Source organism: Neolamprologus multifasciatus, chromosome 23, assembly GCF_963576455.1.
Source record: "Neolamprologus multifasciatus chromosome 23, fNeoMul1.2, whole genome shotgun sequence".
NCBI classification, from domain to species: Eukaryota; Metazoa; Chordata; class Actinopteri; order Cichliformes; family Cichlidae; genus Neolamprologus; species Neolamprologus multifasciatus.
In genome coordinates, this window is record NC_140460.1 from 34,289,645 (window position 1) to 34,313,696 (window position 24,052).

The 24,052-nt window shown below is 38.9% G+C and overlaps 1 long non-coding RNA gene across 4 annotated transcripts in view; it reads left to right on the plus strand.

Moving 5' to 3' along the window:
• LOC146492057 (uncharacterized) overlaps window positions 1–24,052 on the plus strand; it is an 89,886-nt gene that overhangs the window by 39,451 nt on the left and 26,383 nt on the right. Inside the window, exons 5-6 of one of the 4 annotated variants that reach the window (XR_014872259.1) lie at window positions 2,199–7,189; window positions 7,956–13,061. The exons of 2 other annotated variants lie outside the window; for them this stretch is intronic. This is a non-coding gene — a long non-coding RNA (uncharacterized LOC146492057). Of the gene's footprint in view, window positions 1–2,198; window positions 13,062–24,052 lie in introns of those variants that run through there. One more of the 4 variants, XR_014872258.1, reaches the window with a different exon arrangement.

Consider the following 24,052-nt stretch of genomic DNA (forward strand, 5'->3'; position numbering starts at 1 on the left):
AACAACTGATTCCGACCAATAGAGACAGGCACAGCTGTGCATCTCCCCAACACTACGCCCCCACCCGCATAGCAAAAAAAAAAAAAGTATTTCAATTAGGATTGTGGCTGGCAAGGCTAATCATACATCACTTTTAAAATGAACTGCATTTCTGAGAAGCTGTGGAGCTTGAATGAGGTGACGGTGTCTCAGGGAGGAAGACTTAAATGGAGAAATGCAAATATCAGAGAGAGCAGACATCTCGATTTTCGTTTCATCATTCGCACTCAATTGTATCTTTTGATTAGGAGTTCCAATCAGCTCGGCCTGTGGGTGACTAACTGTGCAACCCCTTGTGCCAGTGCAGTCACATCCTGCGCCAACTAAGACTAATTTTAATCATGCAAGAAGGAGATGAGAAAAATGTCATATTAGTCACGCGGTAAGTGTGAATAATGCCATTTGTTTAAATAAATAATATATACATGTTGCAAATGTACTTACTTATATTGACTTCATAATGAGGATTATAGCTGTGAATTCATCTCATTTAATAATGAGTACAAAACACCTCTAGAATCCATAATCTAACAGTGTTTTGATCATTATTTCAGTTGTGCTGTATTTATAATTAGATTTTTGTGGATACATACAGCATAAATATTTAGCCATTAACAGGCCACCATGACTGAGAGTCCGGTAATGATAGTTGTTGTTCAAATGTTAATGAAACCAGTGTTCCTGTTATTGTGCGGTGTATGGAGCACTTGTAATGCAAACACCTTGTACAAGTCTAAAACAGGGCTATTCAATTGAAATGAAGCAGGTTTCAAGCAAGAACATTTCCTCAAACAAAGGTCCAGAATATGAAAAAGTTCGACATGTATTATAACTCAATGCAATATGTACTAGACTGCCAAAGTATTCAATCACCCATCCAAATCATTGAATTCAGGTGTCGAATCACTTCTGTGGCCACAGATGTATAAAATCAAGCACCTAAGCATGATGATTGTTCCTACAAATGTCTGTGAAAGAATGGATCGCTCTCAGGAGCTCAGTGAATTCCAGTGTCGTACCGTGATAGGTTCCGCGCTACCAAATATTCCACAGTCAACTGTAAATGGTATCAAAACAAAATGGAAGGGATTAGAAACAACAGCAACTTAGTCATGAAGTAGTAGGCCACGTAAAATCATAGAGTTCGGTCAGTGGATGCTGAGACATGATAAAATTATACTGAAATGTTCTTTTGTCATTTAAAGTAAAATATGATTTGAATTCCAAAATAAAAAAAAGAGGTTTTGAAAAAGTTGTCATCAAATAAAGAGCTTAACAAAAAAATTATGAAAATGTGTAGTTTGAGTTTTCCTCCATTTATTATTTTTTCTTAGTTACATTTCACATGTAAGCCATTTCAGTGTTAACCCTCCTTTTTGATTCAGTAGTTTATTGTTTTAGTTTTAGTAGGATCGCGTGGGATGAGTCACAATGCATGGACATGACTTTCAGATACCGTTCATCTGCTGGACCCAGTGCACACCATGTTAGGACATACCACGTTTCTGTCTAATAGCTCTTTGGGAATCGCCTTGTTGGTGCAAGCTTGTTGCATGCTTGTTTAACTGTTTTATCTTTGTTCCCATTTCCTTACTTGAATCTGCAGACAAAGCGTCTAAAGATACAGTTTATTATATTTCTTTACTAAGTTATCTGTCACATAAAGACACTGTTTCTTCCTTTCAGTTGGATATGTAATTAAGCTTGAATGATTCATAGGTCAGTGGTAAGTAGATTTTTAAAGGAATGTTTATTTTGGTTTATTTAATCTATGATACAATATAAGGTACAAGGACTCGATTGAAAATGAGCAAGACCTGAAAGACCTTCAGAAAGCCTGGTGAACTATTACTTAAGACCACTTGAAAAAGAAAAAAAAGATACAGCAAAGTCTGGCTCCCTGGAAGCAAAATATAAAGAAATAAGAAGTGATTCAATATCGTTGCGCTGTACTCTATGAACCCAATTAGATTTTTGGAGCAGAATAGTGTTTATTAATAGTCATTTTATAGCCAGTCATAGGTAGTAAGCTAGCCTTTTGCACAGTACTGTATTTGTTACAGTGTGTACTATTGTGATTTTTTATTTAAGCCGTGTGGAAGCAGGTCAGTAAAAGTCTTACTTGACTCATTACCTAGAGAAAATCTTATATATTCCAGGTCCGTCTCAAGGAGTAGCTGAAGATGGAGATAGATATAGCCTTCCTGATTGTGCCACAGAGGTGAATGCAGCATCAAGATGTGGGAAACTTTCCCTCACAGCCTTTTGAAGTTCAGGGAAGTGTGGCACCAGTGCTGGAAGCTAATTCTCTCTCTCTCTCTCTCTCTCCCTCTTTTCTGTTGTTCCTTTTGCTATGAGCAGCCACACTCTTAGGATACAAGCATGAAAGGAAATAGAGCCGTGGGGGAACAGAACACTGTTATTGTAGAGGGCCGGGTTCTTGTCAGCCTATTGAGTTGTTTACATCTACAAATTTCGACAAAAGCCTGTGTCCTCAAACATTGGCAGGATGCTGCGTGACCTGTAGCGAGGAGGAGGCAGAGGGGAAAACTGCAGGAGACTATGGAAAGCAGGCGACGCTATTTGAGCCACGTCCTTTCGCAAGACTGTAATCATAAGAGGGGGAAAGTAAACAAATGTTATCCATTTAGGATCAGTGCATTGCTCCTTGCTAATGCAAAACTACAGTAAAATTATCACATTTCCCTAGACTAAAAATAAAAAGGAAACAAATTAGTGAATATTTTTGCACTCTGTGAGTTTTACATTTGCTTATATTTGATTACAGACGACACACCGGCTGCCATTGTTTGGCTTTCCTGGCATCTCTCGGCATAAATTTGTTTTCCATTTCTGCTATCAGCAGTCGAAGTGGGTGATTAGCATGAGAAGCCACGACAAAAAAGAACAAAGAAAAGAGCAACTCCTACTCAAACTTCAATAAAAATCAAGAATGTAGATGTACCGAGGGATGTCTGATTGACAGGTTACCTATTGTACTTGGCACTAATTGCTACGATGATGTTGCTGCATGCCATGCAGTAAAGATTTCAAATAGACGAGTGTGTGTTGTTTCCTTGGACTATTGCAGTACAGAAGATGGAAAAACCTTTTCCCATACAATCATCCATATCAGCTCAGTCCAGCTTGTGATTGAAGCTATATGATTTTTACATTAAGTGGAATATTCAAACCTCAGACTCCATTATGTTAAAACTGCATCTTTTATGCAACTGGAAATGTCACAGTTGGTGCTGACTAAACCAGGCAGATAGGAAACAATTCAGGTGATGTATTGATGATAAAAAATAATCTCTCAGCAGATGGCAGTCAGGCAGGTAACAGAAAAGAAGGGGAACAATTCGACATTGGAATATCAATCAGGAAGCAGGAAACTAACACAAGGGCGTGTAAGCACCAATCTGGCTGAGAGAAAAGCCTTAATAATAGATATAAATACCCAGAAGTTGACTTGAATGTGGGAAGAGTTGAGGTGGCAGAGTCTGGTGGGTGGAAATGTGGGAGATATAGTAGTCATGACAGGAAATGCTCTTGCAGATCCTTCTACACCAATCTGGAATATTTGGGATCTTTGGAAACTTTGAGATCTTGACTACATTTAAACCTCTGTGGATTTGAACAATGCTTCGTTGCACAGCGTGAGTTTGTAATGGCTGGTCCACAGGGTGCCAGTCAGGTGTATTAAGCATTCAACTCCAAGATACCCCATGGACTTTTCTTATAAACAATAACAGTTGTATCTGTGAGGCCTAAAATAGATTGAATGCATCCTCTTGCAAAGAAAAAGAGCACTGCACTACGTTTAGAAAACAATGGAGCATTCTTTTTTGGCTTGCTAGTAGCTTGTACAGTATGTTACTGTTTCACGGTACCGCACTGTTATGGTTAGACAAATAGAACTTTGTTTAAAAGGCAGTGAAGGGCAGCCCACACAGGTTAGCTTTAGGAGTTTCTTAGTGCTAGGCTAATTGCAAGGAAACCACAATCTTCTGTTGAAAAACAAAAAAGTGAGCTACAGTCATGTGAAAAAGAACATCTGCTCATTGCTCTCTGCAGTCATAGCCACAGTCATGTTTCCAAACGAATTAAGTGGGTAAGCAGCAGACAGGAACTGCTAATCAAATCCACTTAATTAAGATTAATTGATTGTCAGCAAGTGTGACCACCTTGATAAAAGAAGTAGTTTGGGCAGTCTGGAGGTGTGTGTTAACACAAGGCCAAGGCATAAAGTCAAAAATGTACTTTTGCAATTGTTAATGCTCATCAATCTGAGAAGGTTTATAAGGCCAAACACTTCAAAGTCCATCATTCCAGAGTGAGAAAGATTATTCACAAGTGGAAGACATTACACACAGTTCCAAATCTTCCCAGGAGTGGACGTCCTAGGGAATCCACTCCAAGGTCAGAGTAGGCAATGCTCAGAGAAAATGCAGAAAACCAAGAGCTACAGCTCAGACTCTAGAGGCCTCACTTAGCATGTTAAACGTTAATGTTCCTGACAGTACAATTAGAAAAAGACTGAACTACTATGGCTTGATTCAAAGTTGAGTTGCTAGGAGAAAGCGTCCCCTCTCTAAAACAAGCATGGCAGCATAGCTTAGGTTTGCAAAAATGCATTTAAACAGTAGTACTTCTGGAACTTCTTATATGTCCTTTGGACATATAAGATAAAGATGATGTTTGGCCATAATACAGAGTAGGGCTGGGCGATATGACCCAAAATTCATATCTCTATATTTTTTTTAGCTGGATGGCGATATACGATATATATCTCGATATTTTTTTTTAAGCCATAAAGTAAGAACAAAAAGAGAGTTCTTAGTCAAAGCTGTGTCCCAGATGTCACACAGGCACTTTTATTAACATACAGCGTAGATGTACATGAAGAAATTACTCAAAAATAAATTATCAGCATTTATTAAATAATAAAAAACAATGTTGTTTTTGTGCACTAGTGATGGGATTTCCGGCTCTTTTTAGAGAACCGGCTCTTTCGGCTCCCAACCGGCTCTTCGGGTTGTTTTGTTGCTTTGATTAATTTATTATTAACAACAATATGAAATTATGCACAAAATAAATTAATAATGTAAAAACAATGTGGTTTTATTTATATATGTTTATATATAAATATATACGGTGGCCCCTAGAGTCAAAGCACGTACCTACTCCAAAACACAATTCTAGTGTAACTGAACTTCCAAAACAGCTACCCTAGATCACTTAAATTACACAATTGAAAGCAAACAATATGTGTATTGTTTGTGTATTTATACACAGGCACTCATATATATTCAAATAATTTAAAAAAAAAAGTACATTTACCTGTTACTACCACACACCAAATCCGGTCGTTGGTACTTCCTGGCTTGTGTAGCCACTAGGTAACAAAAGCTCAACACTGCCCCTAGCATCCTGGAGCACTTCTGTTGTGTTTTGTACGTGTTTTGGAATTTGTACGTGCTTTGTCTCTCGGGGCCACCGTAAATATACTTTTATTTATTCACTCCACATAAAATGTAATAAATAAATCATATAATACAAAAACCAACTATTTACATTTTAAACTTTTAACTATTTAAATTTTCAGCTTTTTCCTTTTAAACAAATTTAAAGTGAAACAATACAAAACACTGCAAACCACAACACAATTAAATATAAATTAAAATATGAAAACAAAAAGAAGATGAACATTCTTTGTCATATGGGCCTGCATGATTTCTGAATCCTTTATCATCTGCAACTGAAAATAGTTTTGGATGATTACTATACCTTTCTAATGGTTGTTGTCCCTGGATCTCTTTCCCTCTGTTCCTGTGCTACTGCGAGTTTAACTACCGCCCCTTCCCCCTCTTCTCAGCGCAAGCACAAGGCTCACGTGCGGAGTGAAGCTGAAAAAAAGGGCGAAAGAGAGGGTGAGATAAAGTATTAAAAAAACAAACCATGTTGTTCAATTCAAATATCCGGCTCGCGTTGTTCACTTCAAAGATCCGGCTCTAAGAGCCGTTTCGTTCGCGACCGACACATCACTATGAAGCCGTAATGCTCCGACAATCCATCAAGTGGTGCAGCTCTAGCTTTACCAGAGTCATACTAAAACATTTTTTGACAGATTGCTGAGCGCAGTGTACCACATAAAATCGGTTCGCGGTCAGTAAGCACAACCAGAATTCATACATAAGGTGCACTGTCGATTTTTGAGAAAATGAAAGGATTTTAGGCCATGCAGCCCCTCGTTAGCGCGGTTAGCTCGCTAACACATTGACGCCGTCCAGCCCCACGCACGGGGCGCTCCGCGGTAGCTCGTTAATAGAGATTTGGCGTGTGTCGTTGCCTGCAGGTGAAGCTATGGGGGACGGGGAGTTGTGTTCAGTGAAGGAGCGGCGAGGCCGAGTAACGTTGAGTAGAGACAAAAGTGGACGAAAGAGAGGCAAACTTGCGGCTCCACAAGTATAATTATAACGTAGCATATACTATATCGATATAAACAATATTGTCACATCTTATATCTCATATGAAAATATATCGATATTTTTAAAAAACGTGATATATCGCCCTAATACAGAGTACCATGTTTAAAGAAAGCCAAACACACACATAAGCACAAACACCACATACTAACTAACTGGGTCATGAAACAGGACAATGATCCATAAAGCATAATTGATGTCCATTTATGCTTTGACATGATACCCAATCACGTTACAGTTGTTGTTGATAAGAATTGATAAGAAAAAACGTGTAAATTCTCTGATTTCATTTGTTGTCTGTGTGTTATTATAAATGTAATAAATTTAATTCCTTGAAAATGTTGTGTATTCTCCTTTAATGTACATAATACACAGCATAACAGCTCTTATAGAGCTGGGCTTTTACACTTTTTCCATTAATTTTCATTCTTAAATCTCTTCCTACATTACTCACTATATAGTTAAACTACTTAAATTAATTTTCTTGGCTTGTCCCAGGTAATGTTACCTTGAAATTCTACTTAGATCTGGGAAACCAATTTCACACCACTTTTTTTTATTATTATTTCATTTTCAAACATATCTTGAGCTCAAGCTTGTTTATTAGACTTCACAGGGATCCCCTGGAGCCAGTAAGATTTTACTTTATATAACATGTCATGGTCCTGCCACATCAACACCCAGGTTAAGAAAGCCCGTCAGCGTCTCTTCTTCCTCAGAAGACTTAGAGACTTCCATCTGCCACTGAAGGTGCTCAAGAACTTCTACTGCTGCACCATCGAGAGCGTCCTGACGGCAAACATCTGCACCTGGTTTGGGAACTGCACCAAGCAGGACAGACGAGATCTGCAAAGAGTGGTGCGCTCAGCCGAACACATCATTCAATCAGAGCTCCCTGACCTGCTGTCCATCTACACCAAGCGGTGCAAGTCCAAAGCTAGGAAGATTATGATGGACCTCTCCCATCCCAACAATGGACTCTTCTCACTGTTGAGGTCTGGGAAGCGCTTCCGCTCCCTTAAGGCCAAAACAGAGAGAATGAGGAGGAGCTTCTTCCCCCAGGCTATTCGGGCCCTGAACCAGGTGTAGGACTGGACTCTCCCACACACATCACTATAAGACTGGACTCTCACACACATCACATCACCACACGCACCACCACACATTTCCTATAATTTCCTATAATTTATAATCTTTATAATCTCTCTCTGCTGTTTGCACATTTTTATTTATTTTTATTTTTACTGTAAATTCCTAAGCTAATTTGTAAATTTTGTAGTAAATTGTAAATACTGTAAATCTTTTTTCTGTCATTTAATGGTCGGGCATTGCGCAGCTACAAGCATTTCACCCCCCATGTCATACTGTGTATGGTTGTGTGTGTGTGACAAATAAAATTTGAATTTGAATTTGAATTTGAATGTGCAGTGGTACTTCCCAAAACCTGTAAACAGACTTTGATGTTAAAAAATCAGCAGCAGTCCCCTTTAAAAGGATACCATGCTAGCATGCTAGTAGAGCAAGAAATACAAGGTAAACAAGGACCAGCTTACCAAAATATTGCTTTTTAAAGTCCTTATTCCAACTGTGACCCATTAAGTTTAATTGAAAAGGATGCTTGATACCAGCTTATAACACTGGGTCTTTAAACTGTTTATTTAGCATTTTTATGTAGCTTAAATTTTGCCTCTCATCTTTTTTTCCTCTTCTTTTTATCCAAATAATATACTTAAGGATGTTTTAAAAAATTACTCGGCTAACTCAAAGCACCAGAAGCTGGTAGGCAAATCAGACGACAGATTTTAGTAATCGAACCACAGGCACAACCGACGGTCAATATTTGTGGCACAGTGCCACGCTGACAGTCTGCCGGCAGACAAACATAATGATGTGGAACTGTGTTAGTAAGAGCAATGTCATCAGAAATTATCCTGCATCTGTATAAATCTTGCCTAATCTCAAGTTCCTCTCTCTCATTCGCTTTTTTTTTGCTTATTTTCTGTCTCATTGTTTGCCAAAAATGCATGGCAACCAGAGTCCCCAGGCTGTAGCCAGCTGAGTTCAGCCCACACAAGCAGGCAACCTGGCTATTATAGATTATCATCAGGGTGACAAATAAGCTGCAGCGAGCAGTGCTCTTTTGTGTTTGCCCTCCTGTGTGTAGGCAAGGAAATATACAAACTTCCTCCAAACCGCTATTCGGTAAAGGACCTCACATGGGTTTAAGAGACTTGAATTGCGGTGTCAATCTTCAAGACATCTGACAGGCACATAATCAATCTCCCAAGTGATTAAACCATGCACGCTAATTCGTGTGAACAGGACAAAATGTACACGAAAGCATTGCTGTCACAGTGCAGTGACTGGCAGCATCTGGCATTTTTCTTAAAGACAGCCACAACAATTTATTTTTTTGCATCATGAGGGAGAATGTGAGACAACAGGCAGTTAAAGATTATATAATTAACCCTGCACACATGAGGTTTCTTTCTTTCTAATAATGCAGCCGATAACGTCTGAGGGTAAAACAGGAAAGATCTTGCAGCAAAAATGAATAAATAAATATTTAACCCGAGTTCGGGATATCTTGATAACTGTGTCAAGTGAAACCAAGAGGTTTTTGCTTAAGGTAATGTAACATGACAGCATTAGCATTCCTCCATAAAAAAGTGTACAAATATTAAAATGTCCTCAAGATCCCAACACTGACACAAGAAAATCTTTAGCATTGTCATATCTCATACATTCTGGGTGGGTTAAGAACTGATGCTCTTTGAGAGTTCAATGAGACAGATGATATATTTGAATAGTGCATATTCATGTCCTGGATACTAAAAAAGTAGGATTTGAACCCCAATATGTTTTAATGAGCTCGTTTCCCAGGGTGAGCTACTAAATTTCTCATTTCAGTTACAGGCAGAGAAGGTTAAAGGAGCTCTCCTCTGCCGGCGAGAGGAAGAAACAAATTGGAGAGCAGTGGTGGGTAGATGGCAGTCCAAACCCTTGCCAGGTTACATCCACAGAACTTCTTCTCTGTGAATCACACTGTAAACATAAACATGCATATGAGCCGCTCCTCTTTCTTGTTGCATAATTCATACAGTATCCCTTACCGTGCAGAAAATGAATATTGCAATACGCTCGTATTTTATTCAGGTTATTTGCAGAGTTAATTGAGCTATGGGAAAGTCCTCAGAGGACAAAGAGTTTCATCTAATCCCATCTTATTATATCTAACCTGACAGTCTGCTTTAATTAACAGAGCTGCTGTGATTGCTTTCTAATTATGCATATGTCAGTTTGAGTCCGACAACTCCCTTCTTGATTAAAAAAAAAATTCTGATTATGATCAAAACAATATATTTCTAAACTGAATAATTTTGATGTACAGAATGTAAAAGATAAAGTTTAGGTTCCTAATCTGGATGCCGGACCTGCTGAACTCTCACTGGACAATAACCTGATTGCTGAGAGAATACTTTGAATCTAAGATTCTAGTTGTTATTATAAATATATTCAGCATGTAGAAAATCCCATTTTCCCCATTGCATTGAACGCTTCCCCTCCGGTTGTGCCTCTGGCATTACTAAGTGACCCCAAGTCTTTTGCAGTATGCTTCACTTCATCCATAGGACAGCAAACTGTCCGCATTCCACAGAGGAGAAGTGTCTCGCCTTGCTAAGTTAATAAACTAAGATCAAGTATGTGACAGTGATTGCACTGTCATCGGGCATACACCCCCTGCTGTCCCACTTTTACAGTAATGAGGAGGGACGTTCATTCTTCTTCTCCTTAGAGGAAAGAAAAATCACATCCAATAGCAGAGGAGGTTGGATGGGCTTCTCCCCACTTCTTTTATTTTTCTCTTCATTTTTAACCACTTCCTTTCTGCTTGCACCCCTCCTGACCTTAACAGTCCTCATTTTTGGCTGGACCTCTTTTTCGTCACTTGTCCTTCTGTCTTCTACATATGTGATCCACAGCCCGGTGGCTAAAAGCTTCAGCTACGTGCCACCATATCTTATTTTCTACATGCCTGTTTCCACAGAGTTGGAGTGATTCCTTGTCACAGTATCTACCTCTTGTACATGAATCATGTAAAATGAATGCGATCCCCTCGGGAGAAGTTAAAGGATTAGGTCCGACTGTTCGTCATAGGGCATTTCATAAAGCACATGGTTGCCATTAGTGCAAATGCATGCCTTTTTGCCTTGAATAAATTTCCATAGACGTTTTCACAAATGGACTCCAGACAATGTTGGGGGAATCAGATTGGGACATTATCTGAAGCTGCCCTTTCTTACATGTAGTACACAGCAGGAACGTGTCCATATGAGATGTATTATCTGACCTAGAAAGAGTCAGTTTGTTTTTAGGAAAGTGTGCTACACATTGACTTAGCAGCTGCCATATTGTCGCCTGGTGGTTAGTGAACTGTTGTTTTCACCTTTGCTATCTTTGTTTTGAAACAGGATACGAGGGGGTCAATGTAACTTTAATACCACAGCCTCACTGGTGAATCACTTCTGATCTAGGAGTTGGACAATCTGCATAATTCTCTTTTTTGGCTCTAGTAATGACCATAATTAGCGTTTTTTTTCTCCCGTCTGATCTGAAACTAGTGATTAATCCAATAAAATCATCAGGACATGGTTGCTGACGTCACACAGCAAAATAACCAAGGGATATTTTCTTATAGATTTCTATACAACCACAACCACCATCTGCTGGTCAGTTAAAAGACAGCATCTTTAAGGCACATCTGCACTGGCTTCAGTCTTTATAACGTCTATGCTGCTCCTTGGATACAGCAGGAGACAGGACACAATGTCCATCAATCACCTGCTCCATTCCCAAAATGGGTATAATCACACATTTCCTAGACCTTGTACGAAGGAGATGGCATGGGATTGCACCGCCATTTTTTAAAGTCTAGAAAAGTACAGAGTTGCTGTAAATGGTAACTAAGTACCGAACTGGAAAAAACGTTTCACACAATAGTCATTGTGAGATTTTGAGGTTACATTGTGAATTCCACTCAGTGCTGTGCAAGTGACATCTTTTAAAGATAAACTGCTGCGCTTGGACCTGTCAGTTCTATTCAAAATATCTTTCTTTTCCCCTTAACTTCAAAGGAAGAGAGAGTGGCAAGAGGTGTTGGAGTTTGAAACAATCTTTTTTTGTTGTTGTCTTCAAATGCCTAATAAAATAGTGACTGCAGACATAAGCCACTTCTTGAAGAACCCACAGATTTTGTTCTGGTGAATCAATTATTGATGGCTCTATCTTACTAGTGCTCAAAAAGTGGCATGATCAAGGTGCGACACAAAAGCTCAACTTTGGAAAGTTGCAGCACACAGTGAGAAGGAAAACAGTAAGACCCAGAAGAGTCTACTTGTGCACAGTCAGTTTCTTTTTTGTACTTCTGACTTCAAACGTATTGCAGTTTATCTCACACTAGACATGTCTGTCCTACTTCAGATATACCAGCTCTAAAGCCTAGCATCATTTGGTTATTTGGTTATTAGCACAAAATAAGCTATTTGTCCCAACAAGTAAGGCTTAGCATAAAAAATAAAGTTCCCTACCAAACGTGACATACGAGTGGGCTTTGATATTTTTTTTTAAAGAGGAAAAAAAGATCAGAAGACACAGGTCCAAATTTACTGTAGGCACATTACCCATGCAATTATATTAATAAAGCAGCAGCCCAGAACACGCAACTGCCTACACAGGCCTGGCCTAAAGTGGTCACACTGAACAAGCACTGGAAACGAAAGGCTTTTTTCCCCCCCTTTTATCCAAAGGTGAAGCAAATGAAATTAACTATGTCATGTGAAAGTCTGGGGTAATATTAAAATAGGAAAAAAGAACAGACTGAAAATAGCTGAAGGGATCATTCCAGTCGGATATTTAGTCAACAGAGAATTATATAAAAGGAATTTCTTCTGGCTGTAGATATTTGTGTTTTTTCATATATTTTTTTTCCATTTGTGTCAAGTAATTACGTGTTTGCTTTTGTACCCCTCAAATGTCAGGTTGTGGATGGTTTGGGAGATGTTCCATCGATTACTGTGCTCCTCACACGCACATACGCATACAAACCAATCAATAAATAAAGCGCTCCTGGAGCATTTTTCAAAGAGGTTTCAATTGGGTTTAAAAAAAAGAGACGCAGACATGACATCAGTTCTGATCGACTATAAATCTAACCTTTAAAGCTTGAGTCAGTATTCTTTTTTAGTCCTCATTATACAAGCGTAATGTGTGGTGGAGAGCAGCCAGTCTGAGAGGTCAGATGCTGTAGCAGCTGAGCCTGACGGCTCTGCATGTTGAAAACTGGCAGAGGGATATTTTATTTGAAGGGCACTTGTCCTGGATAAGTACCAGTGGTCGCCTGTGTCATGTTAGAGAAAGTGACACAAAATGACAGCAGGAGCCCACTGTGACATAACTCCACACAGTGATGATGATAAAAAGAACATTTAGTTTGATAAACTACAGCCATGCAGGCATCCAAGTACTGTTTTTTTTTTTTTTTTAAAAACTGATATTTCCAATTTATCCCTACATCTGCAACTACTTTGAAAATTAAGGTTCTTATCAGTGTCCCTGTATTCGAACCGTGTCCTACATTATTCTTTTTTGACAATGTTGTCCCAAGGCCTTAAAAATGCTTACAGTGTGTTCCACAGTTAAAGGGTTCCTGTGAAGTTACAGTTATTATCTTTTTATTTATATTGTTTTTTTTTTTTTTTTTACAGATTTCAGTACAGTAAATACCTTTCTGTGAGTTGCTAACGTCATTTATGTTGCTATGCTAGCTACTGCATTACACAAGAATTTACAACTTGTCCAGCTGACCACGAATGATACAAAAATGTTTTTGAGTGAAGAAGACCAATTAACATTCATAATCACTACAATGTGTGGTTTTACCTGCAGTGCTTTGTAAAAATAAAAGTCTGCTGTTGTTTGCTAGCAAGCTAGCAGTTTTTTTTTTGTCCTTTGATGCTAAAAACCTCCTTTTACCAGCTAAATATGAATGTAAGTACTTATGTAGCAGGATGTAAGTAATTCTCGCACAGTGTGGCTAATGTTACATGGCTACAGTTCAATATGACTATAAAAATATTAAAAAAAATATTAGCTCTTCTGCTTCAATGCCTACAGAGAAAAAAGACTTAATAAACACCAGTCATTAATTGGCAATCTTCTAAGGCGCTGTAATGCTGTATGTGTGTGTTATGTATGTATGCTATTTTCTCCTCTCCCTCTCCGTGGCAGATGATTGAGCACAGCTGATTCCACTTGCTAATCACCTGAGCCCAGAGTCAAAAGCTGAGAGAAAGGGCTCTCCTGGTGCCAGTGGGCTGTTTTGGCAGCATTCAAGCTGTGTGTATGAGAGTTGTTGTGGACCTGAGCTCAGTATTCTACACCTTCCTTTGGAGAGAGATTGTCTTTCCTTTTGTGCTTTGTTGAACCTTTGCCTCCGCTTTTGGTATATTTGCTTGTTTGAGTTTAAAGTGCTTTTTTGAAGCCCTTTTTCCCCCATGTTCTACTTCCTCCCCAGGAAACATTTAGTTTCTCCCTTGATCTGTAGCCTGTTTTGGAGGACACCACACCATCTTATAAAATATTTTGACTGTAGTGATTGTAGCATATGTGTGAATATACGTCTGTATGTACCTTAACCCCTCCTTAACGGATGGACCAATCTGAACGAAACTTCATTATATATACAGCAGTTAATATATATGTGTTTTTCTTTTAATAATGGTATATACTATATCCATCTCATCATCTTCTGTGAATGCAATGTTACAGGTTCCATTTGCATTTACTTCACATGTCAAGTTAAAAATGCATCGCCCGCAAATAATCTCCAACATTTGTATCCAAGATGGAATTTTGAATGAGTCGCCATGAAATACTGAATAGAAGAATTAGGCTTCCATCAGTCCTGATGTTTTGTCAAAAGCATCTTCATCTTTAACGATTTTTCTATGGTAAGTCTATTTGAATTTTAATGTTTAATGACTGCTGCTGTTATTAAGAATAACAATATATTAAGTTTGTGCCATACATTAAAAAAAAAAAAAAAAGCTCATCAAATATAAAGAACATTCCAACTAATTACATAACCCCTCCACCTTGCTTTACGAAAGGATTCATGAGATCTACAGGGTGGGCCACTTATATGGATACACTGTAATAAAATGGGAATGGTTGGTGATATTAAAGTCCTGTTTGTGGCACATTAGTATATGTGAGGGGGAAAACTCCTCAAGATGGGTGGTGACCATGGTGGCCATTTAGAAGTCGGCCATCTTGGATACAACTTTTGTTTTTTCAATAAGAAGAGGGCCATGTGACACATCAAACTTATTGGTAATGTCACAAGAAAAACAATGGTGTGCTTGGTTTCAATGTAACTTTATTCATTGAAACCAATGAAACACCTTACAAATGATTAGAAATAAGCTTGCTGATCAGTGGATCTCCTAACCACGTGGTCCTGTGTTGAAGTGTTTGCACTGCGATACACAACTTGCCAAAATGATTAGGATAACCAGTTCTCTACTGTGGATATAGTTAGAAAACTTGTATATGAGTTGCAGTGGACCCCGAAATGAAGCTGCTGATACCTCTTAGGCTACGTTCACACTGCAGGCGAAAGCGCATCAAATCCGATTTTTTTTGACCGTATGCGACCCATATCCGATCATGGTATGACAGTGTGAACAAATCCGATATTTTCAATTCTGATCTGGGTCACTTTTGTATGTGGTACTGAATCCGATACATATCTGATGTTTTAGAAAGTGACTGCTGTTTGAACGGTCATGTTGCATTAAATCCGTCTTTTATGTCGCTGACACAAGACAGACGCCAATTATCAGCGCCGGAGAAGCACCCGATAAGACATCGCGAACGCTTCCTGGCCATCCAGTGTAGATGTTAGTGAAACTGTTCGGAAGACAACGTTGGAGAAACGTGAACATTTTATTTATACTATATAATCTGCAGATTCTGACAGAAATCTGCAACTATCCTTTGAAGCACCGCTCCTCTCTAAAGCAGCAATAAGGATAATTATTAGGTTATTTATATTATTATGTAAATAACAAAATAACTTAAAGCAAAAATTGGAAAACGTGAAGTCCGAAGTCTTTATATTAAGGGCCATCAGTCAAACAATATTGTTTGCTCTTGGTCTAAACAGAGCGTGTTGTGTGTGACGTCTTCTTTTGCTGTCGCATTTTATTTGAAGTGTGAACAAGCAGACAAAAAAATCTGATTTGATCAAAAAATCGGAATTGAGCTTTAAGACCTGCAGTGTAAACGTAGCCTTAGTCTCCAGACTACACATTTACACAACCTGTATGTGCATGTGCTAATGACAAAATGCTGTTTAAAATACTGTTCACAACACAAATGCTGGCTTTAGCATTTATGAAAAAGCACATTTGTAACAGCCTCTCAGGCCTCAATATATGTATGAATTTGGTATAGAATGAACAGGACAGGATTTTTCTCTACATAATCTCACATACGCAGACGTCCAAGTTAAATTGACAAAAAGGACTCACATGGTGGTTTATGGTCCAAAAATGCACAAAATTGGCTTTAAATATTTTAGGAGGAGCTTCTGAGAGTCAAGCTATGTCAAAAACTTAGGTTTTGTTCCAAAATAGTCAAACAAAAATCTTTAAAGACAGAATAAAATCCAACTCTTTGAACAGGACACTAAAAATTCTGCTGTGCACACTTTAAAAGACTTTTCAGATACTAAATCAAAATCTTACTAAATTTAATTTATTTAAAACTGTATCCCTACAAACAGGCCTCACTGAAATCACTGTGTATCTGGACATGAGTGATAGCTGCTGTGTTTAACCAGACGCTATGGTAGAAGTGGGCGGATGGATGTCAATTTTCTTACCAGTGCTGGTATTGAAATAATGCTAGTGTGACAGGATCGATACTTTGTTTCTGTTCTATAAGTTCAATATGTAGTGTTAAACTGATTCTTTTTCTGAAATAAAAAACACATACATACATAAACATGCGCTATACTATTTTATTCATAGCCTAAAACAAAATTATTAAACAGAAGTTGCCCCGATGAGCTTTAGAGAGAGGCACAGTTAAATTCAAGGCCTCTAAAAAGCCCAATTTTAAAGTACACTAAAGGCTGAAAGGTAGATTTTGTTGTGTTAACTAAGTATTGTGGAAAATCAGCGCTTTAGAGGTCATTAAAATGTGTTCAGAATTTGGAAATTGATGATATTGATTCATCCCATAAATCATAGGTTAAAAGTATTAGTACTTTAATCTGCAGTACTGGCTCTGCATTTACTCTGTATGTAATCAATATCAAACTTTGCAGTATCACACAGCTCTACTGGACAGCAGTGATGAAAAGTTCATGGAGCAAGTTTAAAAGTAAAGTAGTTCAGGGACTCACATTTTCATAACTGCAGCTGAAAATGGCATCCAGCTTTGCTGTTTAAAACCTAATCTTTCACTCCGACTTGTTTGTGAAAGTCAGAGGCGACGCAGCTAAAACATAACTCCCCCTCTGATCGGACAGGGGGTCAAAATAACGATTCTTTATTAAATTTTTTTCCAGGAAGGGGGACGGTGACAAAGTTGCTTAAGATTGAAAGGGGTGCTCCAATTTCGGTTACATTCCTCAAAGTGACGTATACGTTGCAATTTTTAAGGTGACATAAATGCCTCTGCCAGCAATATCCTGCCGCTGCTTCCCCCTCTTCCTCGAGCCCGGCCGAGCTTTTAAAACTGCAGAGCCGGCGACATGCATCAAAGCAAACTGAACTGACTCAGACGGACATGCGTGACATTGATATTCATGGCGATCACGCAGGTCATTTAGGCCCGAAGTAGAGGGAATTATGCAGAAAGTGCAGAGTGAGGCAGATTTGTCAGACTGCGGAGCGTCTGGGACCAAAAGATGCCCTTGGACCAGCCCCTTTTTTTTCTTTTTTTTTTTTTCTTTTTTTGGTGGACTTTAGTGTAGGGACAGGAGTGGATGTCTGTGTGTCCCAACGTGCACGATCGCGGACACGTGCTAATTTGTCATTGTCTCAATATGTCTTCCTGTTGATGAAGGTCTCGTAGACCAAAATATCAGTTGCTCCTCATGAATATGTAAGCAGGGAGATGAGGACAGCCTCTCGAAGGCATTTGAAGAATGTGCGTCCTTGTCAGAACATCTTTACACTCCAATCATATTGTTTCTCATTTAGAGGATTTAGCATGTAATAAAAAGCATACACATACACACAGAAACACGGAGACCTGAACAAAAAAAAGAAAAGACTTGCACTACTACTTCAACTTTTCCCAACGTCTTTAAATGTCACATAAAACGTCAGATGGGGTGGGTTTTTCTTTTTTGGGGGGAGGGGTATAAAATATACAGAAATTTGCATGTTGTGCTTGACAGATTCACCCTATCTCTTAGTAGAAGTGTATTAGCAATGCTGCAGTGATGAGCAAATGGAAGCAATTCCAGTCACCACAGCTTGCTCATGTCATTCTCTATCTAGGTCACAAGAACTGGGAGACCGGCAATGCTAACTGGCATCATTACTCCGCTAAGTGCTCGCCCCCTTTTGACTTATTGTGCATTTCTGATGTACTTTTTCCCAAATGCTTTTTTTATTCAATACAGCATTTTTTTTTTTCTTTCAAAAGCTGCAAACAAAGGCAAGAGAGAAGAGTGGAATCCAAAGTCTGAGGCTCTGAGGCTTTGCACTATTATCAGAGGATCAAACATCACATTCTTTGATCTGGAGTGATTTTTAGGAGGGGGGAAACTCTCAAGTGAGGTCATCAAGGCTACAGAGGATGACTGGTATCAAAGTGATTGGGATATGAATGGAAGCACAGTCTTCACAGGAAATACCAAACCAGGCTGGTAACATGTCTTTGAATAATCCAGCATAAAAAAAAAAGAAAAGAAAAATCTGGCGACGATAAAATGTTACTGATGTCGCCAAGCTGTATTTTTGGTCATCAAAAGGACTCCATAGATTTGATCACAGCATTTCTAATGCATTGTGTAATCACTATTATAGGAATGAAAGAAAACAAAATGTACAATGTGTTTTTTCTAGTGAAAGAGGGAAGACCAGCAGATTCCAGTTGTTTCTGGCTCTACTATGCCAATGCCCTTGGAGAATTTGCAGTTAAACTGTCTAGACGGGCACATTTTATCAAATCTTTTTGAGCTACAGCATCTTTTGTTATCATTTGAGGAATCATCCTAATGTTTTTATCGGGTGATGTGACATACTGGTGAGAATTCACAATGTAAAGGTTGCCAAGTCACTCAGATAAGACTGAAATAGAAGGCAAATTCATTCATATTTAGCTCTTTTCTACTCGGCACACCAGACTGTGGCCACTGTCTGGTTCATGTCGTTTCTTAAGCGTCCTAAAAATGGCAAATGTTTACAGTGCAGGGCCAGGTTCTTTATGAGGCCATATGTACTGGTCAGGTCTGTTTTCAGTCAGGCTCTTACGATCTGCTTTCACTTTTTGCCTGGAACCTGACGGATGGCCTCCTTTTGCCAGCAGTTTAAGATCAAGGAAGTGCACTCTAGAGCCTGCCACATGGTGTCCATTTAGCTGCTCTATGTCTTAGTGATTGAGAAAATGAATCTCATGGTGTTCACAGCATGTGTGTCAGATTATTTTGCATTAAGAACTACAGTCCTGTTATTGCCTTTCTCTATCCTTCAAAACTGAATGTCATATTCATGTCATATTCTAAACTGCAAAATATCTTTGACATTGTACATTGACTGAGGTGTCGTTTGCTCCGTTGCCAAACAGGCATACAAAGGCTGCAGGCAAATTGGAGATACCTGTTGCCTAACCTTTCTCTTCTTTTAACATCTAACTTATTGATACCTAGCACCCCAACTAGCAAAGAAAAAAGTAAAAATGAATGTACACGTAAAATTCATGTAATGGGCTAATTTATTGCTAAATATAGGGTTGAATCTAAAACTGTAATTTGACTCCGACTATGCTAATGATAGCTAGGTTTGCATTTATTGGCATGTAATATAAGAGTTCACAACATCCAATAGCTGGCACAACAATCACAGTCACAAAGTTTATACAGCAGATTGTAAATACCATAGTGTACAAACTCTTGTTGTAAGCTAACCAAAATATTCAAACTGAGACATACGAAGTTTTGTTATTCATACTTTGTTCTGAGGTGGGTTCCCAGATAGCCTCTGTGTGGGGTTAAATGTAGATAATGATCAAACTCGTCCAAACCAAAGAAATCAGCATTTAGAGTTGGAAAATTTTTATTTAAAGCCTGAGTGGCAGAGGTATAAAGACTGGTTAGTGACCAGTGGCAAGTTAGTCAAAATATAAGCGACCATAGCAATCTGCTAGGGACCAAAGCAATGATTTTTGGTGCACGTTACCATGTAGTGTTTAGGAAGGAGGTTACGTGGTTGGTTTTGTTTTGTACAATATAAATGGAGGCCGTTGCATTGAACTGTTGCTACATAAATAAAACCGAGCTGAATCTGTGGTGCTGACACAGCTGGACCTGACATGAAAGCAACTCTGGTTCTCACTAAATAATCACGATATTTCCTCTGCTTTTTAAAGCAGACCCCACTAGACTGGAAGGCTGTGACAAAAATATCACATCTGCCAAAGTGAAAGTGAAGGAAATGACTGTTTAAACAGCAATATCCCAGGGTGGAGTGATTGCAACATGCTTAAAATGAGTTTAGGGGGCAATAAGATGCAATAAAAGTTGTGTTTTTGTGTTTTTTTAACAGGTACACTCGCACGTTAATGGATGTCTTGCAAAATTACATCACACAGGTTCAGTAGTTTAGCCTACATTAAAATGTGTAGGTTAAATGTAAATTCTAGCAACAAAAAACAGGTGTTTATCAGCTCTCCTTTTTTCCGTGCATGGCCTCATAAACAGTGAATGAGCAATGACTAAACTGATTTGGTGTTTTTTCCTGAAACGTGACAAATGGTTTCAAGTGGAAGAGGTTTACATGACTAGGAAGTTCATTGTTTGCCAGTGACCTGTTTTCTATCTTAGATCTCAGCGATAGTGAAATCCTTAATGTGCTTTTTTTGTGCTTTTCTCCGAAATGTCTAATTTTTTATTTTCTGCTAGTTTAAATTGTATACTTCTAAGCTCTTGGGGAGGAAATAAAGTCAATGGTGGAGTATAAACTTAGTGAGTCAAACTAAACAACCATTTTTTTGTTTTCTTTTATCCGGTTAAGTGCCATTAGACTTAAACCCTGTGGAAAAATGAGAAACCCGGGCGATGTTAAGTTCCTCCTGAAATGAAGGAGAGCTAGTTATTTTGAAACTCAACCCTAAGATGTCACATGTGTCACGTCAGAAAAGTCTGCAGGCCAACACCTGACAAACACCATCCTTCCCACGGGAAACATCTTGCGGTAATCCAATCTGTACACACCACCAGCAATATAATCATAATTATTCCTTTATTATTTATGAAGACCTGAAATGAACTCAGTAAAGAATCCCTGGCATCAATAGGATGCCTGCATTTACATTTGTTAAAATAAACAGGGTTAGGTCTGCTTCGTGCTTTGCTCACCCACCAGGCGACTCATCTTTATGCTGAGTGGCTACAGAGGACTCGTTTTTTGAGAAAAAAAAAAAAAACTAATAAAAAAGAACCTGGGGTTTGCATTTACATTAAACGATGGAAATGTATTCTCGAGCAGCTTGTGATAAAGCCATATAAAGGAATTCAACGAGACCAAAAAATGGGTCATAGGATTATGGCAAAGTATTTCACAAACAATTGTCTTCTTAGTGCTGCAAATCTTCACTGCCCTGCAGGATTATCTGAAGAAAAGGATCACACATCAGAAACACGGGATGGAGATGGAGCTTCAGCGGAGCACTTTTAAAGGAAGTTAAATGCAGAATTTCTCAATTTGTTTAAGTGAAACTCGACGCAACCCACTTCCTTGTCTTTTCCACTGCATCCAAAGCTGTTTGTGAGGAGCTTTTATATTTACACACACACACACTCTCCCAGTTGAATGCACAGCCGAGGTCAAGGGTCATTAGCTCATATGTCACACCTTGACAGCCTCACTCTCCCGTTTCAGCAAGGAGACACCTAGGCCGTGTCCCTGTGGTCGTCCCTCCAATACCCATCAAGCCCCCCCCACACTTTTAAGTCAAAGCAATCGGCTTGTCAAGAGCCAAGACATGAACTGAAGTTCATCACTGTGGCCCCTTGCCAACGATTAACTGTTTGAAGTTGCAATGTGACCGACTGTATCTGATGCAGTATCCAAGAGAGTGCAAATTCAGCAAGGAAACACTCGCTGAAATATTTATAAGAAAGTGGGGCGGCTATAGGCTGTGTGCCAAATGTTGAATTTGTTATAGAAACCCTGCATGTGGGAGTACATCATTGCATTGTGCTGGAATCATTATTTAAATCAGAAAAATGCAACTATGACTCAGAGGAGTCAACATGTAATCTATGTGAACTGGAAATACCAAGTAAAACTGCATTTTTATTTTCAAAGTTTGAAATGCCAGATGTTTAGTGCAGTTCAGTGCATTTTTCCCTGCAGTGATTAACAAAATAAATTGAAATTCAATTCAGTGTACTGACACTTTGTAATACCCTCTCTATATAACAGTTTTTGCCTTTCCTGCTCTGGATTCTCTTTGCCTATTGTGCTGGATTAATGCTTTTTATTTTATAATACTTTGTCTGGCTATTGCAAAGCCAACATTGGCTTGTGGCGTTCTTGTGCCCTGCTGCTCTTAAAGCTGGAGGCTGGTTCCTAGAGTCGGTCCTCAGACTCTTTTCTCACCCTTTTAAAACTGCATCATTACAGTGAGTCCTGAGTGTCGACTGGCCCACTGGCTATTGAGTAGGCCTCACCTTGGAAAATGTGATTCATGAACTGAACATCTCAACAGTGTTTTGCATTGCTGGTGATTTCTTGCCTGCTGTAAGGGTTCATTGTACGGAAAACCAGTTGGGAAAAGTAAAGAATCTATAATTTTGTATTTGTAAATTACTTAGGACTGATTAACAAGTTATTTAGCATCACCAGTTGACCTATCAGGCATGTCGTTGGGCTGTGGAAGGAAGCCAGAGTAACTGGGGACAACCCATACAGGAAAGACAGACAACCATTCACACTCACAATCAAACCTTCTGTGTGTATTTTCCATGTCTCTATCTGTTAGCATTGTGATAGATTGTCAACCTGTCCAGAATGTACCCCACCTCTTGCTTCTTAACAGCCTGACAGCTGGAATAAGCTCCAGCCTCCCTGTGACCCTGGATTAGACAAGTGTTTAAGAAAATGGATGAATAACTATCAGGCATCTATGTCTGTGTGATAGTCTCTGGATATGGCTTGCTATGCAATCTTGCTGATCACAAGAGTATGTTGCAGCTGTTTTGATCTTCTATAAAGACTTTAAAGTGCAAACTGAGCATTTCTTGGTGGCTGTTACAGTAAAGGAAACAAACAAATTCTTGGGCACCGAACGCTGTTGTTCTATCAGGTGTTGGTGGCGTTGCAAAGATGTGTTCAACATGTGTTTTGAGGATTGGATATTAACAGAAATTGCCTCTGTTTTAAGAAATGTATCAGGAGGTTGAAAAGGTAGTGTTTAGTTACGTCTCAATGTTACCACTCATGGTGATTGGTGTTCCATTTGGACTTTATTCTAGTTTTTTCATTCTGCATATGAAGGTTGTGAAGGGGTATGATGACTCAATTCAATTCAGTTTTATTTATATTTAGCACCAAATCACAATAACAGCCACCTCACGACGCTTTATATTCTTAGGTAAAAAAAAGTCCCTAAACTAATAGAGAGAATAATAAAGAGAAAACCCCAACAAACTTGGCAACAGTGGGAAAGAAAAACTTCCTTTTAACAGAAATCTCTGGCACACCCAGGCTCAGACATCTGTTGAGACCAGTTGGGGGTGAGGGGAGGGAGAGCAGAGGAGAGATTAATAATTACTAATGACTAAATGCAGAGGGGTGTCTAAACACATAAACAGCGAAAAGAGATGAGTGAAAAAGAAACACTCAAAGTGGAATAGGCCTAGTCTGCTGGGGGCTTCCCATGATGCACTAAGGGAGGATCCAGGGTTACCTGATCGAGCCCTAACTATCTACTTTATCAAAAAGGAAAGTTTTAAACCTAATCTTAAAAGTAGAGATGGTGTCTGTGAACCTGGTTCCTCCAGTTCCCCTTTTAAATATCCTAGGTTCTAAAGTAAGCCAGAAGTCTGAGAGCAAAGTCCTCTGTTGGGGTGATAGGGTGCTATCAGATAAACTAGTGCTTGATTATTCAAGACCTTGTATGTGATGAGAATGATTTCGATTCTAGTTTTAACAGGAAGTCATCGAAGAGAAGAATGCAGCAGTTTGGATCAGTTGAAGGCTTTTCAAATGATGACACTCATC